Source organism: Artemia franciscana, chromosome 18, assembly GCF_032884065.1.
Source record: "Artemia franciscana chromosome 18, ASM3288406v1, whole genome shotgun sequence".
Classification (NCBI taxonomy): Eukaryota; Metazoa; Arthropoda; class Branchiopoda; order Anostraca; family Artemiidae; genus Artemia; species Artemia franciscana.
The window spans coordinates 29921123-29937681 of NC_088880.1; the positions used below are offsets into that span (position 1 = coordinate 29921123).

A 16559-nucleotide genomic window follows, 5' to 3' on the forward strand; every position below is an offset into this window, starting at 1 on the left:
GTTTTACCCATGGACAATTATATGTTGCATGTTCAAGAGTCGGTAAACCTGACAATCTATTTATATGCACAGACAATGGGACAGCGAAGAATGTTGTATATTCGCAAGTTTTACGTAGTTAAAAACATATATACATCTATCTATATTCACAGTTGGGACACAGGGACACAACTAGAATTGCGCGTAACTAACATGGTGCGAAAAAAGCTAAAAAAAGAAAAAACCTATAAAGAAGAAAACTTAAAAGAATGGAAAAAAATAAAAACGTAAAAAACTAAAAAGAAAAAAAGCTAAAAAAAACTAAAACAGCTGCAAAACTAAAAAAAAAAGAAAAACTAAAAAAGAAACTATATCCATATATATAAAAATAAGTTGTATGTATGTTTGTTTGTGGGTTTGCATATGACGTCATTATAAGTATATATAAGGCTTTGTATATGACGTTTTTATAAGATGACACTACAGACCGGGACACCGGGACACAAATGACGACCAGGACACAGGGAATATAAATGACGACCTGGACACTCAAAGAGAAATTACAGACCGGGACAGTCAAAAAGAAATTACAGACCGGGACACCGGGACACAAACGACGACCGGGACACCGGGACACAAGGAATATAAAAGACAACCGGGACACTCAAAGAGAAATTACAGAGTGGGAAACCAGGACACAAATGAAGACCAGGACACAGGGAATGTAAATGACGACCGGGACACAGGGACACAACTACAACGGGGACGCTGGGGGGCACAGGGGGATATATAAATGACGACGGGGACACAGGGAATTTTCGATTAGCAATCACCATCAACAAAGCTCAAGGGCTATCATTAGAATAATAAGGTATAGATCTGAATACGGATTGTTTTTCCCATGGACAATTATATGTTGCATGTTCAAGAGTCGGTAAACCTGACAATCTATTTAAATGCACAGACAATGGGACAGTGAAGAATGTTGTATATTCGCAAGTTTTATGTAGTTAAAAACATATATATATATATATATATATATATATATATATATATATATATATATATATATATATATATATATATATATATATATATATATATATATATATATATATATATATATATATATATATATATATATATATATATATATATATATATATTTATATATATATATATATCTGTATTCACAGGTGGGACACGGACACGACTACAATGGCGCATAACGACTTACGCACGTGGGGGGTGGCTTGGGGGGGCGCGAAGCGCCCCCACCAACTAGGTGTTGGGGTGGCGCGAAGCGCCACCTCAACAGCTAGTTCAATATAAATGTTTGCGGCTCAAAGAGAAAGTACCACTAATCCTACAATGGTACCAAAAAGGACATACCAGGAGGAAACACCAGAGGAAACGTAATAGAGGCAACAATCTTGACACGGCCTTCTGTGGGTGAGGCTGTTCTCATTCCTTGCATTCCCATGACTCAAACGGATCTGCCTTTTCAGTTTAAAAGATTGCAATTCCCATTTCGGATTAGCATTTGCAATCACCATCAACAAAGCTCAAAGTCAATCATTAGAAAAATGGGGTTTAGATCTTGATACGGATTGTTCCCATGGACGATTATACGTTGCATGCTCAAGAATCGGTAAACCGGACAATCTATTTATATACACAGAGAATGGAACAGTGAAGAATCTTGTATATCCACAAGTTTTACGCAGTTAAAAATTAGCACATATCCGTCGTATATACATATGAGAATCAATATGTAGAAGCCTGCCGCGTGCCACTAGATGGGGCCAGGTGGTGAAGCCGTCTGGTCCCAGCTAGTCTATATATATATATATATATATATATATATATATATATATATATATATATATATATATATATATATATATAGTCCCTAAACTCTCAACCATGATCTGCGTCATTTTTTCGTTTTTAACTATTGGGTTAAGAGGACCTTCTGTGAGTAAAACTGGGTATTTTTCTGGGTCAACTTGAAGCTCATTTTTGAAAGCCATATCTTGTCCATGTCGTGAAAATCTGCAATAATTCCATGTTCAACAGGATAATTAAATAGTTGCTGGGATGCGAAGTATTTCGCACCCCAAATAGTTGCCCCCACTTTAGCTTAAGAATTTCTTACATTAAAATATAAAATGAATATTTAAAGTTTCAATTATGACATTGATTAGTTTAAATTTGATTTGTTTGTTATTGTTTGACTTATTATTATTATTATAGGGGCTTGGATTGTAGCTTTTTGCACTGGATGGGGTCAACAGATCATAGGTTTTAAATGTGGGGATCGATCAGGGATGGGGGTGTCTTCTCTGGCTGCTTGAGTTTCTTAAATTATTCTATTAACTTAATGAAGTGAATTCTTTTGTTTATTGGTTTTAAGTTTAGTGGGTTTAGCCTCCATACTACGAGCCATGAAGCCTTATGGAGACCATTGGAATAGTGCTCTTGTAAATATTTTTGTCGTAATAATAAAAGGAACTGAATAAAAGGAACTGACTTTTCCAGTTTCTCTGTAGAAGGGTTTAAGGGGGGAAGACTACATTATGCTTTTTTGTGTGAAAAATATTCCAATTACTGTTTTTGGAAAGGGTGCTCGAACTAATTCGACTAACCAAAAACCAGAACGCTGACAAGACCAGTTTTTCAAATTAAGTTCACTTAATGGGAATTGCAGATTGCCCTCTGTCAGAAACATACGCAGGATCTTATATTCTAGGGGGACTATTGTGAATAGGCCATAATTCGAGAGAATGGTACAAATATGAAAACTCTCCTCCTCTTTCTATCTAAGTGTATCTTCCTAATTTTGGATATTGTGTTAGCATTCTATATAGGAAAATGCCTTCAGTTTTTATTAATTAGTGCTTTATCTATGACAAATTTCAATTTTAAGGTTTTTTCACCTTTGCCTCCCCCACTAATCCTAATTTTGCCCGAGGTATTTTTTTATTAAAATCGTCGATCAAATTAATTTTTTTTTTGTTTCCCAAATCCAACAGAAAATTCTTTTCTTCATACCTGCCTGACGTGAGTGGAAAGCAAAAATTAGGCTAACTCGAAAAGTGTCTCAATATCAAAGTCATTCATCTAAATAAACAATAGTAATGTTATCATCATTATTATGGACAGACAAGCAAGGTCCACTCTCTCCACGCCCCTCACAAAAAAATGCCTAATGGGCATTGTTGCCACATTGGGTGTGTTATTTTTAGAAAGAGATTTGTTTATCTTTTTCGTCCCTTTTAGAAGAATCTTCCTCGGTTGTACCAAGGCTTCCAGTACTTTCCCCTATTTCGGAACCACCAACCGTAAGAGTCAGACCAAACTGGACAGGCAGTGTTCGTCCCTCAAAAGAACAAAAAGGGTTACCCATCAGTCACCCGCCATCAGCAGCAAGTGGCATTTGATCCCCAGAACTAGCACTAGAATGAGAACTTATTTCCCCCATCTTTGTTTGCTCCTAGAGAGAAATTTTCTGGCACCCTGCTTTGCGCTTGACAGGTTCAGCAACACAATGATTATGTTAAGATTTATTCATCTTCAAATAAGCATACAATATTACATTTTACTATCCCTCCAAAGCCTCATTGGTCTGTAAAGAAGGGGGAAGAAAACAACCCTAGTCAATTGGAGAAAAGAAAAGAAATAAAATAAACTATGGAACGGAAAAAATAAATAAATTGAATAGACTAAATTAATTTAGCAGATTTAATAGACTCCAACAAAATAATAATTTATAAGAAAAATAAATAAACTAGCTTCTAAGAAACCAACAAATTTTTAACAATTTGTTTGAACAACCTGAAAGTGGCTGCTTTGATCTGGTTCAGGCAATTTATTCCCTGCAATATGACTAGTCATTGAAGGATAAAAATCGGACCTTACACAAGGAGTTACCGTCATATCTACGAAAAAAATCTATTTGCGTAAATACAAACCCCCCAGAGATAGCTGAATAACAAGAAGAATAATATGAGGTGATGAACTCAACTGTTTGGGCCAACAAGTTCCGGTGTCTTTTGACGACCCTGCTTTACGCAAATTGAAATGCAAACCAAATTCAATTCATTAATAATATTTATTTTCTTAAATAGTCTGTAAAACTTAAAAACAAGTTTAAAGAAAACCGTCTAGTCAGGAAAAGTTGCCATTTGTGGACGATTCAGGAGTTGTAAATATCATTTTGATTATTCATCATGGTAAAAAATTGTTGCAAAATTAAATTTGTGGGATTTAAAAAAAAATCGCCTGAATACCCTCAAAAATGATGTCCGATCAATACGAACAGAACACCACTAGAATCACCATTGCCAAAACCCCATACAAGAAACTTTGAGCCCAACCTCCACCCCTCACCTAAAATAACAAGGGCCTTTTCTGCATAGGAAGAACTCATGTGTCTCTTTTTTTAGCTTATCTTTTTCTTCATCGCTAAGAGGGCTACAGGACGTCTTATAGAGCTTTTGAAACAGTCATTTGCAAGAAAATTGCTATATCTACGTGATCTTGCAAATAGCAGTTTTTTTTTAAGTATTACTTTGGACAAAAACTACATCTTCATGTACAAGATGATATAACACACCAATCTTTTGACAAGGGATATGATATCATAATTCATAGATTGATGCGATTATGGTAGATTGACGCCTTACATACAATGATCTTATCTAAGATCGAACTCCTGGTCCAGTATTACTACATAGAGATCAATCCCGCCACACGACCTTTTTCTTGTTTCGATTACCATTGAGAAGCTTCGGCATAATTTCATCGCCAGGATCAAGTGCCGATCCCTGCAGTGGGTTGCTGCATCTGATTTTCAATTGCATGACAAGTATTAACAAGTAGCGGTCAATCACATTGCGCCCCTACAGGACGCCTCTCCACCCAAATAATAATTAGGATATTTTCCTTTGATGAGTGTTTGATTATGATGCCATCTAAAATAAAAATATATTGAACAGGTCCATGTCCATAGAGAAACAGCATTTGAAAGGCTAGCTCCACTTCTATAAATCAGAGACTAATCAATGATTTCATTATTCCAGGTTAAAGACAACAACTAAATTGGTCATTGCATTCAACTGGTTAGTGGCTTTGTTATCAAAAAATTTTTTTGCAATTTTGAATGTATATTATAGGTTTAGATGCTTACAAATTTACTAAACTCATTTGTCGCTTGGTACACTTTGAGTATTTTTTTTGAATAAAAAAAAATCATCAGAAAAATTGCTAATTTCCTTTGACGTTTATTTTCATCCATGGGTTCGATTTTCTTTTAAGAAAATCTCTAATAATTCGGGTATAGTGAAAGCACTGCTTGTGACACTGATAATGTAACATTGTGACATTGTCAGAAACGACATCGTGACAAAAAAAATGAACAGCTCTTCCATCCATTCTTCGGAAAATTGACGCAAAGGAACTTCGGCTGCACTGAGTCTCCCTGATGTACGATGTGCAGCAACGCTTTTCCTGAATATTATTTTGAGTAATGCTGCGGAGAGGGGGGTAGTTAGATCTGTCGGAGGTAGAGAAATAATTTGGATTTTACGGCATAGCATCCTTGTGTGTAGTCAGGATTAAGAGCTTCTACAAAAATATCCATTATTTAATTCTTAAGATCCCCACTTTAGCTTAAGAGTTATCTTACATCTCTCTATACACAAAAATGTATCTATATATAAAAAATGTGCTGTCTGTCTATTACACTATCTTCTATAAAAAAAAGGAAAAAAATAAAAAAAAACTTGAAAAAACACTAAAAAAAAAGAAAAAACTTGAAAAAAAGAAAAAGGAAACAAAAAACTAAAAAAAAGAAAAAAAAGAAAAAACGGAAACTAAAAAAAAGAAAAAAAACTGAAAAAATAGAAAAACAGAAAAACAAAAAAAACAAAAGAAAAAAGAAAAAATCATAGAATATTTTTTATTTATCCGGTTAAATGATCTGCAGAAATAAGGACAACAGGTTTCAGTTCTTTTTCATTTTCTCTATCACTCTATATTAATCACATATTCAATAATCCAATCTATATTAGTAGTTACCGCAGTACATTGGCTTTGATGTTCTCTTTCGTATTCGAAGGATGCGAGTTCAAGTCACTTTCCGGTAATGTATTTCAATGCAAAAATTCCATTTTTAATAATTAAAAAAAGAAGTAACTAAAAAAAACGAAAAAAGAACAAACTAAAAAAAGAAAAACTAAGGAAAAAACTAAAAAAATAAAGAAAATAAAAAAAGTTAAAAGTAAAAAAATAAAAAAGGAAAAAGAAAAAAAATTCAAAAAGAAAAAACACAAAAAAAAACAAAAGAAAAAAGAAAAAAATCATAGAATATTTTTTATTTATCCGGTTAAATGATCTGCAGAAATAAGGACAACAGGTTTCAGTTCTTTTTCATTTTCTCTATCACTCATTCACTCTATATTAATCACATATTCAATAATACAATCTACATTAGTAGTTACCGCAGTACATTGGCTTTGATGCTCTCTTTCGTATTCGAAGGATGCGAGTTTAAGTCACTTTCCGGTAATGTATTCCATTTCATCAAAATCCTTAATAATTCCATTTTTTTTAAATTAAAAAAAGAAGTAACAAAAAAAAACAAAAAAAGAAAAAACTAAAACAGAAAAACTAAGGAAAAAACTAAAAAACTAAAAAAAATAAAAAAAAGGTAAAAGTAAAAAAATAAAAAAGGAAAAAGAAAAAAAACTCAAAAAGAAAAAACACTAAAACAACAAAAAAAATTAAAAGGAAAAACTAAAAATAAAAAACTAAAAATAAAAAAAAAAGAAATTTTTTTTAAAAATTAAAAAAAACTAAACAAAAATGAAAAAAGAAAAAAGACAAAAACTAAAAAAAGTAAAAAGAAAAACAAAAAAAAAATGAAAAAAGAAAAAACTAAAAAAAAACTAAAAAAAGAAAGAAATAAAAAAAAGAAAACTAAAAAAAAACTAAAAAATAAAAAAAGCAAAAAAGGTCAAAAACTATAAAAAACAAGAGAAAAAAAATAAAACGAAAAAAACTAAAGAAAAAGAAGAAACTAAAAAAGAAAACAAAAAAACTAAAAAAAGGAAAAAATAAAAGAGGAAAAAAAGAAAACACAGCCCAATGGCAATCATTAAAAAACAAAACAAAAAAAAAACAGGTTTCAGTTCTTTTCCACTTTCTGAACCACTCTATATTAATCAAGTATTCAATAATACAATCTGCATTAACAGTTACCGCGGTATTATTCCTATAAAAATATGCTGTTTGTTTGTCTGTTTAACTATTTACCATCTATTAAAAAAAAAAAAAAAGGAAAAACAAAAAAATAAAAAAATAAAAAATAAAAAAATAAATAAAATAAAAACTAAAAAAAATCAAAAAGATAAAAATCTAAAAAAATTTAAAAAAGAAAAATCTAAGAAAAAATGAAAAAAAGGGAAAAAGGAAATAAAAGAAATAAGAAATAAAGAAAATAAAATAAATAAAAGATAGAAAAAATAAAGAAAATAAAAATATAAAATCTACATATTACGTCATATTCAAAAGGACGTCATTGCAATATAAGGAAGCTTTCATTTCAATACATGGTGTCATATCCAATATGATGTCTTATTCAGTATGACGTTTTATTCAAAATAAATGTTTGCGGCTCAAAGAGAAAGTACCATTAATCCTACAATGGTACCAAAAAGGACACACCAGAAGGAAACACCAGAGAAAACGTAATAGAGGCAACAATCTTGACAAGGCCTTCTGAGGGTGAGGCTGTTCTTATATTGTATCAGATTAAAGACGCTTCTTGACTACTAAGGTCCCTGCGTCGGCCCTGCGGTGCATTCCTGCAGCATGATTCGATCTCTGGGTCCCATATTACCAAGCTAAGGTCAAACCCACTGCGCCACCACAGGACTGAGGCTGTTCTTATTCCTTGCATTCCCATGATTCAAACGGATCTGTCTTTTCAAATTTAAAAGATTGCAATTCCCAATTCGGATTAGCATTTGCAATCACCATCAACAAAGCCCAAGGGCAATCATTAGAAAAATGCGGTAGGCTAGGCTATAGATCTTAACACGGATTGTTCCCATGGACAATTATATGTTGCATGCTCAAGAGTCGGTAAACTGGACAATCTATTTATATGCACAGACAATGGAACAGCGAAGAATGTTGTATATCCACAAGTTTTACGCAGTTAAAAATTACCACATATCCGTTGTATATACATATGAGAATCCATATGTAGAAGCCTGCCGCGTGCCACTAGATGGGGCCAGGTAGCAAAGCCGCCTGGACCCAGCTAGTATAATAGCTAGGATAATTAAATAAGCTAGGATAATTAAATAGTTGCTGGGGCGCGAAGTATTTCGCGCCCCAAATAGTTGCCCCCACTTTAGCTTAAGAATTTTCTTACATTAAAATATAAAATGAATATTTAAAGTTTCAATTATGACATTGATTAGTTTAAATTTAATTTGTTTGTTATTGTTTGACTTATTATTATTATTATAGGGGCTTGGATTGTAGCTGTTTTTGCCCTATGCGCTGGATGGGGTTAACAGATCGATAGGTTTTAGATGTCATCAGGGATTGGTGTCTTCTCTGGCTGCTTGAGTTTCTTATATTATTGTATTAACTTAATGAAGTGAATTCTTTTGTTTATTGGTTTTAAGTTCAGTGTATTTAGCCTCCATACTACGGGCCAAGGAGCCTTATGGAGACCATTGGAATAGTGCTCTTGTAAATATTTTTGTTGTAATAATAAATGGAACTGAATAAAAGGAACTGACTTTTCCAGTTTCTCTGCAGAAGGGTTTAAGAGGGGGGGAAGACTACATTATGCTTTATTGTGACAAATATTCCAATTACTGTTTTTGGAAAGGGTGCTCGAACTAATTTGACTAACCAAAAACCAGAGAGCTGACAAGACCAGTTTTTCAAATTAAGTTCACTTAACGGGAGTTGCAAATTGCCCTCTGTCAGAAACATACGCAGGATCTTATATTCTAGGGGGGGGGAGGACTATTGTGAATAGGCCATAATTCGAGAGAATGTTACAAATATGAAAACTCTCCTTCTCTTTCCATCTAAGTGTATCTTCCTAATTTTGGATATTGTATTAGCATTCTATATAGGAAAATGCCTTTAATTTGTATTAATTAGTGCTTTATCTATGAATGATTTCAATTTTAAGGTTTTTTCACCTTTGCCCCCCCCCCACTAATCCTAATTTTGCCCGAGGTAATTTTTTATTAAAATCGTCGATCTAATTAATTTTTTATTTGTTTCCCACATCCGACAGAAAATTCTTTTCTTCGTACCTGCCTGACGTGAGTGGAAAGCAAAAATTAGGCTAATTCGAAAAGCCTCTCAATATCAAAGTCATTCATCTAAACAAAGAATAGTAATGTTATCATCATTATTATGGACGGACAAGCAAGGTCCACTCTCTCCACCCCCCTCAAAAAACAAAAACAAAAATGCCTAATGGGCATTGTTGCCACATTGGGTGTGTTATTTTTAGAAAGAGATTTGTTTATCTTTTTCGTCCCTTTTAGAAGAATCTTCCTCGGTAGTACCAAGGCTTCCAGTACTTTCCCCTATTTCAGAACCACCAACCGTAAGAGTCAGACCAAACTGGACAGGCAGTGTTCGTCCCTCAAAAGAACAAAAAGGGTTACCCATCAGTCACCAGCCATCAGCCGCAAGTGGCATTTGATCCCCAGAACTAGCACTAGAATGAGAACTTATTTCCCCCATCTTTGTTTGCTCCTAGAGAGAAATTTTCTGGCACCCTGCTTTGCGCTTGACAGGTTCAGCAACACAATGATTATGTTAAGATTTATTCATCTTCAAATAAGCATACAATATTACATTTTACTATCCCTCCAAAGCCTCATTGGTCTGTAAAGAAGGGGGAAGAAAACAACCCTAGTCAATTGGAGAAAAGAAAAGAAATAAAATAAACTATGGAACGGAAAAAATAAATAAATTGAATAGACTAAATTAATTTAGCAGATTTAATAGACTCCAACAAAATAATAATTTATAAGAAAAATAAATAAACTAGCTTCTAAGAAACCAACAAATTTTTAACAATTTGTTTGAACAACCTGAAAGTGGCTGCTTTGATCTGGTTCAGGCAACTTATTCCCTGCAATATGACTAGTCATTGAAGGATAAAAATCGGACCTTACACAAGGAGTTACCGTCATATCTACCAAAAAAATCTATTAGCGTAAATACAAACCCCCCAGAGATAGCTGAATAACAAGAAGAATAATATGAGGTGATGAACTCAACTGTTTGGGCCAACAAGTTCCGGTGTCTTTTGACGACCCTGCTTTACGCAAATTGAAATGCAAACCAAATTCAATTCATTAATAATATTTATTTTCTTAAATAGTCTGTAAAACTTAAAAACAAGTTTAAAGAAAACCGTCTAGTCAGGAAAAGTTGCCATTTGTGGACGATTCAGGAGTTGTAAATATCATTTTGATTATTCATCATGGTAAAAAATTGTTGCAAAATTAAATTTGTGGGATTTAAAAAAAAATCGCCTGAATACCCTCAAAAATGATGTCCGATCAATACGAACAGAACACCACTAGAATCACCATTGCCAAAACCCCATACAAGAAACTTTGAGCCCAACCTCCACCCCTCACCTAAAATAACAAGGGCCTTTTCTGCATAGGAAGAACTCATGTGTCTCTTTTTTTAGCTTATCTTTTTCTTCATCGCTAAGAGGGCTACAGGACGTCTTATAGAGCTTTTGAAACAGTCATTTGCAAGAAAATTGCTATATCTACGTGATCTTGCAAATAGCAGTTTTTTTTTAAGTATTACTTTGGACAAAAACTACATCTTCATGTACAAGATGATATAACACACCAATCTTTTGACAAGGGATATGATATCATAATTCATAGATTGATGCGATTATGGTAGATTGACGCCTTACATACAATGATCTTATCTAAGATCGAACTCCTGGTCCAGTATTACTACATAGAGATCAATCCCGCCACACGACCTTTTTCTTGTTTCGATTACCATTGAGAAGCTTCGGCATAATTTCATCGCCAGGATCAAGTGCCGATCCCTGCAGTGGGTTGCTGCATCTGATTTTCAATTGCATGACAAGTATTAACATGTAGCGGTCAATCACATTGCGCCCCTACAGGACGCCTCTCCACCCAAATAATAATTAGGATATTTTCCTTTGATGAGTGTTTGATTATGATGCCATCTAAAATAAAAATATATTGAACAGGTCCATGTCCATAGAGAAACAGCATTTGAAAGGCTAGCTGCACTTCCATAAATCAGAGACTAATCAATGATTTCATTATTCCAGGTTAAAGACAACAACTAAATTGGTCATTGCATTCAACTGGTTGGTGGCTTTGTTATCAAAACATTTTTTTGCAATTTTGAATGTATATTATAGGTTTAGATGCTTACAAATTTACTAAACTCATTTGTCGCTTGGTACACTTTGAGTATTTTTTTTGAATAAAAAAAAATCATCAGAAAAATTGCTAATTTCCTTTGACGTTTATTTTCATCCATGGGTTCGATTTTCTTTTAAGAAAATCTCTAATAATTCGGGTATAGTGAAAGCACTGCTTGTGACACTGATAATGTAACATTGTGACATTGTCAGAAACGACATCGTGACAAAAAAAATGAACAGCTCTTCCATCCATTCTTCGAAAAATTGACGCAAAGGAACTTCGGCTGCACTGAGTCTCCCTGATGTACGATGTGCAGCAACGCTTTTCCTGAATATTATTTTGAGTAATGCTGCGGAGAGGGGGGTAGTTAGATCTGTCGGAGGTAGAGAAATAATTTGGATTTTACGGCATAGCATCCTTGTGTGTAGTCAGGATTAAGAGCTTCTACAAAAATATCCATTATTTAATTCTTAAGATCCCCACTTTAGCTTAAGAGTTATCTTACATCTCTCTATACACAAAAATGTATCTATATATAAAAAATGTACTGTCTGTCTATTACACTATCTTCTATAAAAAAAGAAAAAATAAAAAAAAAACTTGAAAAAACACTAAAAAAAAAGAAAAAAACTTGAAAAAAAGAAAAAGGAAACAAAAAACTAAAAAAAAAAGAAAAAAAAGAAAAAAGGAAACTAAAAAAAAGAAAAAAACTGAAAAAACAGAAAAATAGAAAAACAGAAAAACAAAAAAACAAAAGAAAAAATCATAGAATATTTTTTATTTATCTGGTTAAATGATCTGCAGAAATAAGGAAAACAGGTTTCAGTTCTTTTTCATTTTCTCTATCACTCTATATTAATCACATATTCAATAATCCAATCTACATTAGTAGTTACCGTAGTAGATTGGCTTTGATGTTCTCTTTCGTATTCGAAGGATGTGAGTTCAAGTCACTTTCCGGTAATGTATTCCATTGAATGAAAATCTGTAATAATTCTATTTTTATTAATTAAAAAAAGAAGCAACTAAAAAAACGAAAAAAGAACAAACTAAAAAAAGAAAAACTAAGGAAAAAACTAAAAAAATAAAAAAATAAAAAAAGGTAAAAGTAAAAAAATAAAAAAGGAAAAAGAAAAAAAACTCAAAAAGAAAAAAACACTAGAAGAAAAAAAGAAAAAAATCATAGAATATTTTTTATTTATCCGGTTAAATGATCTGCAGAAATAAGGACAACAGGTTTCAGTTCTTTTTCATTTTCTCCATCACTCATTCATTCTATATTAATCACATATTCAATAATACAATCTACATTAGTAGTTACCGCAGTATATTGGCTTTGATGCTCTCTTTCTTATTCGAAGGATGCGAGTTCAAGTCACTTTGCGGTAATGTATTCCACGTCATCAAAATCTTTAATAATTCTATTTTTTTTAAATTAAAAAAAGAAGTAACAAAAAAAAAACGAAAAAAGAAAAAACTAAAAAAGAAAAACTAAGGAAAAAACTAAAAAACTAAAAAAAAATAAAAAAAGGTAAAAGTAAAAAAATAAAAAAGGAAAAAGAAAAAAAACTCAAAAAGAAAAAACACTAAAACAACAAAACAAATTTAAAAGGAAAAACCAAAAATAAAAACTAAAAATAAAAAAAAGAAATTTTTTTTAAAAATTAAAAAAAAACTAAACAAAAATGAAAAAAGAAAAAAGACAAAAACTAAAAAAAGTAAAAAGAAAAAACAAAAAAAATGAAAAAAGAAAAAACTAAAAAAGAAAGAAATAAAAAAAGAAAACTAGAAAAAACAAAAAAATAAAAAAAGCAAAAAAGGTCAAAAACTATAAAAAACTAAAGAGAAAAAAAATAAAAAGAAAAAACTAAAGAAAAAGAAGAAACTAAAAAAGAAAACAAAAAAACTAAAAAAAGGAAAAAATAAAAGAGGAAAAAAAAGAAAACACAGCCCAATGGCAATCATTAAAAAAAACAACAAAAAAAACAGGTTTCAGTTCTTTTCCACTTTCTGTACCACTCTATATTAATCAAGTATTCAATAATACAATCTGCATTAACAGTTACCGCGGTATTATTCCTATAAAAATATGCTGTTTGTTTGTCTGTTTAACTATTTACCATCTATTAAAAAAAAACAAAAAAAAGGAAAAACAAAAAAAAAAAAAAAAAAAAAAAAAAAAAAATAAAATAAAAACTAAAAAAAATCAAAAAGATAAAAATCTAAAAAAAAATAAAAAAAGAAAAATCTAAGAAAAATGAAAAAAAGGGAAAAAGGAAATAAAAGAAATAAGAAATAAAGAAAATAAAATAAATAAAAGATAAAAAAAATAAAGAAAATAAAAATATAAATATAAAATCTACATATTACGTCATATTCAAAAGGACGTCATTGCAATATAAGGAAGCTTTCATTTCAATACATGGTTTCATATCCAATATGATGTCTTATTCAGTATGACGTCTTATTCAAAATAAATGTTTGCGGCTCAAAGAGAAAGTACCACTAATCCTACAACGGTACCAAAAAGGACACACCAGAAGGAAACACCAGAGAAAACGTAATAGAGGCAACAATCTTGACAAGGCCTTCTGAGGGTGAGGCTGTTCTTACATTGTATCAGATTAACGACGCTTCTTGACTACTAAGGTCCCTGCGTCGGCCCTGCGGTGCATTCCTGCAGCATGATTCGATCTCTGGGTCCCGTATTACCAAGCTAAGGTCAAACCCACTGCGCCACCACAGGACTGAGGCTGTTCTTATTCCTTGCATTCCCATGATTCAAACGGATCTGTCTTTTCAAATTTAAAAGATTGCAATTCCCAATTCGGATTAGCATTTGCAATCACCATCAACAAAGCCCAAGGGCAATCATTAGAAAAATGCGGTATAGATCTTAACACGGATTGTTCCCATGGACAATTATATGTTGCATGCTCAAGAGTCGGTAAACCGGACAATCTATTTATATGCACAGACAATGGAACAGCGAAGAATGTTGTATATCCACAAGTTTTACGCAGTTAAAAATTACCACATATCCGTTGTATATACATATGAGAATCCATATGTAGAAGCCTGCCGCGTGCCACTAGATGGGGCCAGGTAGCGAAGCCGCCTGGACCCAGCTAGTATAATAGCTAGGATAATTAAATAAGCTAGGATAATTAAATAGTTGCTGGGGCGCGAAGTATTTCACGCCCCAAATAGTTGCCCCCACTTTAGCTTAAGAATTTTCTTACATTAAAATATAAAATGAATATTTAAAGTTTCAATTATGACATTGATTAGTTTAAATTTAATTTGTTTGTTATTGTTTGACTTATTATTATTATTATAGGGGCTTGGATTGTAGCTGTTTTTGCCCTATGCGCTGGATGGGGTTAAGAGATCGAAAGGTTTTAGATGTCATCAGGGATTGGTGTATCCTCTGGCTGCTTGAGTTTCTTATATTATTGTATTAACTTAATGAAGTGAATTCTTTTGTTTATTGGTTTTAAGTTCAGTGTATTTAGCCTCCATACTACGGGCCAAGGAGCCTTATGGAGACCATTGGAATAGTGCTCTTGTAAATATTTTTGTTGTAATAATAAATGGAACTGAATAAAAGGAACTGACTTTTCCAGTTTCTCTGCAGAAGGGTTTAAGAGGGGGGGGAGACTACATTATGCTTTATTGTGACAAATATTCCAATTACTGTTTTTGGAAAGGGTGCTCGAACTAATTTGACTAACCAAAAACCAGAAAGCTGACAAGACCGGTTTTTCAAATTAAGTTCACTTAACGGGAGTTGCAGATTGCCCTCTGTCAGAAACATACGCAGGATCTTATATTCTAGGGGGGGGGGACTATTGTGAATAGGCCATAATTCGAGAGAATGTTACAAATATGAAAACTCTCCTTCTCTTTCCATCTAAGTGTATCTTCCTAATTTTGGATATTGTATTAGCATTCTATATAGGAAAATGCCTTTAATTTGTATTAATTAGTGCTTTATCTATGAATGATTTCAATTTTAAGGTTTTTTCACCTTTGCCCCCCCCCCCCCACTAATCCTAATTTTGCCCGAGGTAATTTTTTATTAAAATCGTCGATCTAATTAATTTTTTATTTGTTTCCCACATCCGACAGAAAATTCTTTTCTTCGTACCTGCCTGACGTGAGTGGAAAGCAAAAATTAGGCTAATTCGAAAAGCCTCTCAATATCAAAGTCATTCATCTAAACAAAGAATAGTAATGTTATCATCATTATTATGGACGGACAAGCAAGGTCCACTCTCTCCACCCCCCTCAAAAAACAAAAACAAAAATGCCTAATGGGCATTGTTGCCACATTGGGTGTGTTATTTTTAGAAAGAGATTTGTTTATCTTTTTCGTCCCTTTTAGAAGAATCTTCCTCGGTAGTACCAAGGCTTCCAGTACTTTCCCCTATTTCAGAACCACCAACCGTAAGAGTCAGACCAAACTGGACAGGCAGTGTTCGTCCCTCAAAAGAACAAAAAGGGTTATCCATTAGTCACCCGCCAACAGCAGCAAGTGGCATTTGATCCCCAGAACTAGCACTAGAATGAGAACTTATTTTCCCCCTCTTTGTTTGCTCCCAGAGAGAACTTTTCTGGCGCCTTGCTTTGCGCTTGACAGGTTCAACAACACAATGATTATGATAAGATTTATTCATCATCAAATAAGCATACAATATTACATTTTACTATGCCTCCAAAGCCTCATTGGCCTGTAAAGAAGGGGGAAGAAAACAACCCTAGTCAATTGGAGAAAAGAAAAGAAATAAAATAAACTATGGAACGGAAAAAATAAATAAATTGTATAGACTAAATTAATTTAGCAGATTTAATAGACTCCAACAAAATAATAATTTATAAGAAAAATAAATAAACTAGCTTCTAAGAAACCAACAAATTTTTAACAATTTCTTTGAACAACCTGAAAGTGGCTGCTTCGAGCTGGTTCAGGCAACTAGTCATTGAACTAGTCTATGACTATGACTTATTCCTTAGTCTATGACTAAGTCATAGTCTTATGACTATGACTATGACTTATATCAGGCACTTATTCCATACAATATGACTAGT

General features: G+C 32.7%; 1 long non-coding RNA gene across 1 annotated transcript in view; it reads left to right on the plus strand.

Moving 5' to 3' along the window:
• Window positions 1-6813, plus strand: part of LOC136038856 (uncharacterized) — a 36870-nt gene extending 30057 nt beyond the window's left edge. Inside the window, exon 2 of the long non-coding RNA XR_010620331.1 lies at window positions 6607-6813. This is a non-coding gene — a long non-coding RNA (uncharacterized LOC136038856). The remainder of the gene's footprint in view (window positions 1-6606) is intronic.
• The last annotated feature ends 9746 nt before the right edge of the window (window positions 6814-16559 follow it).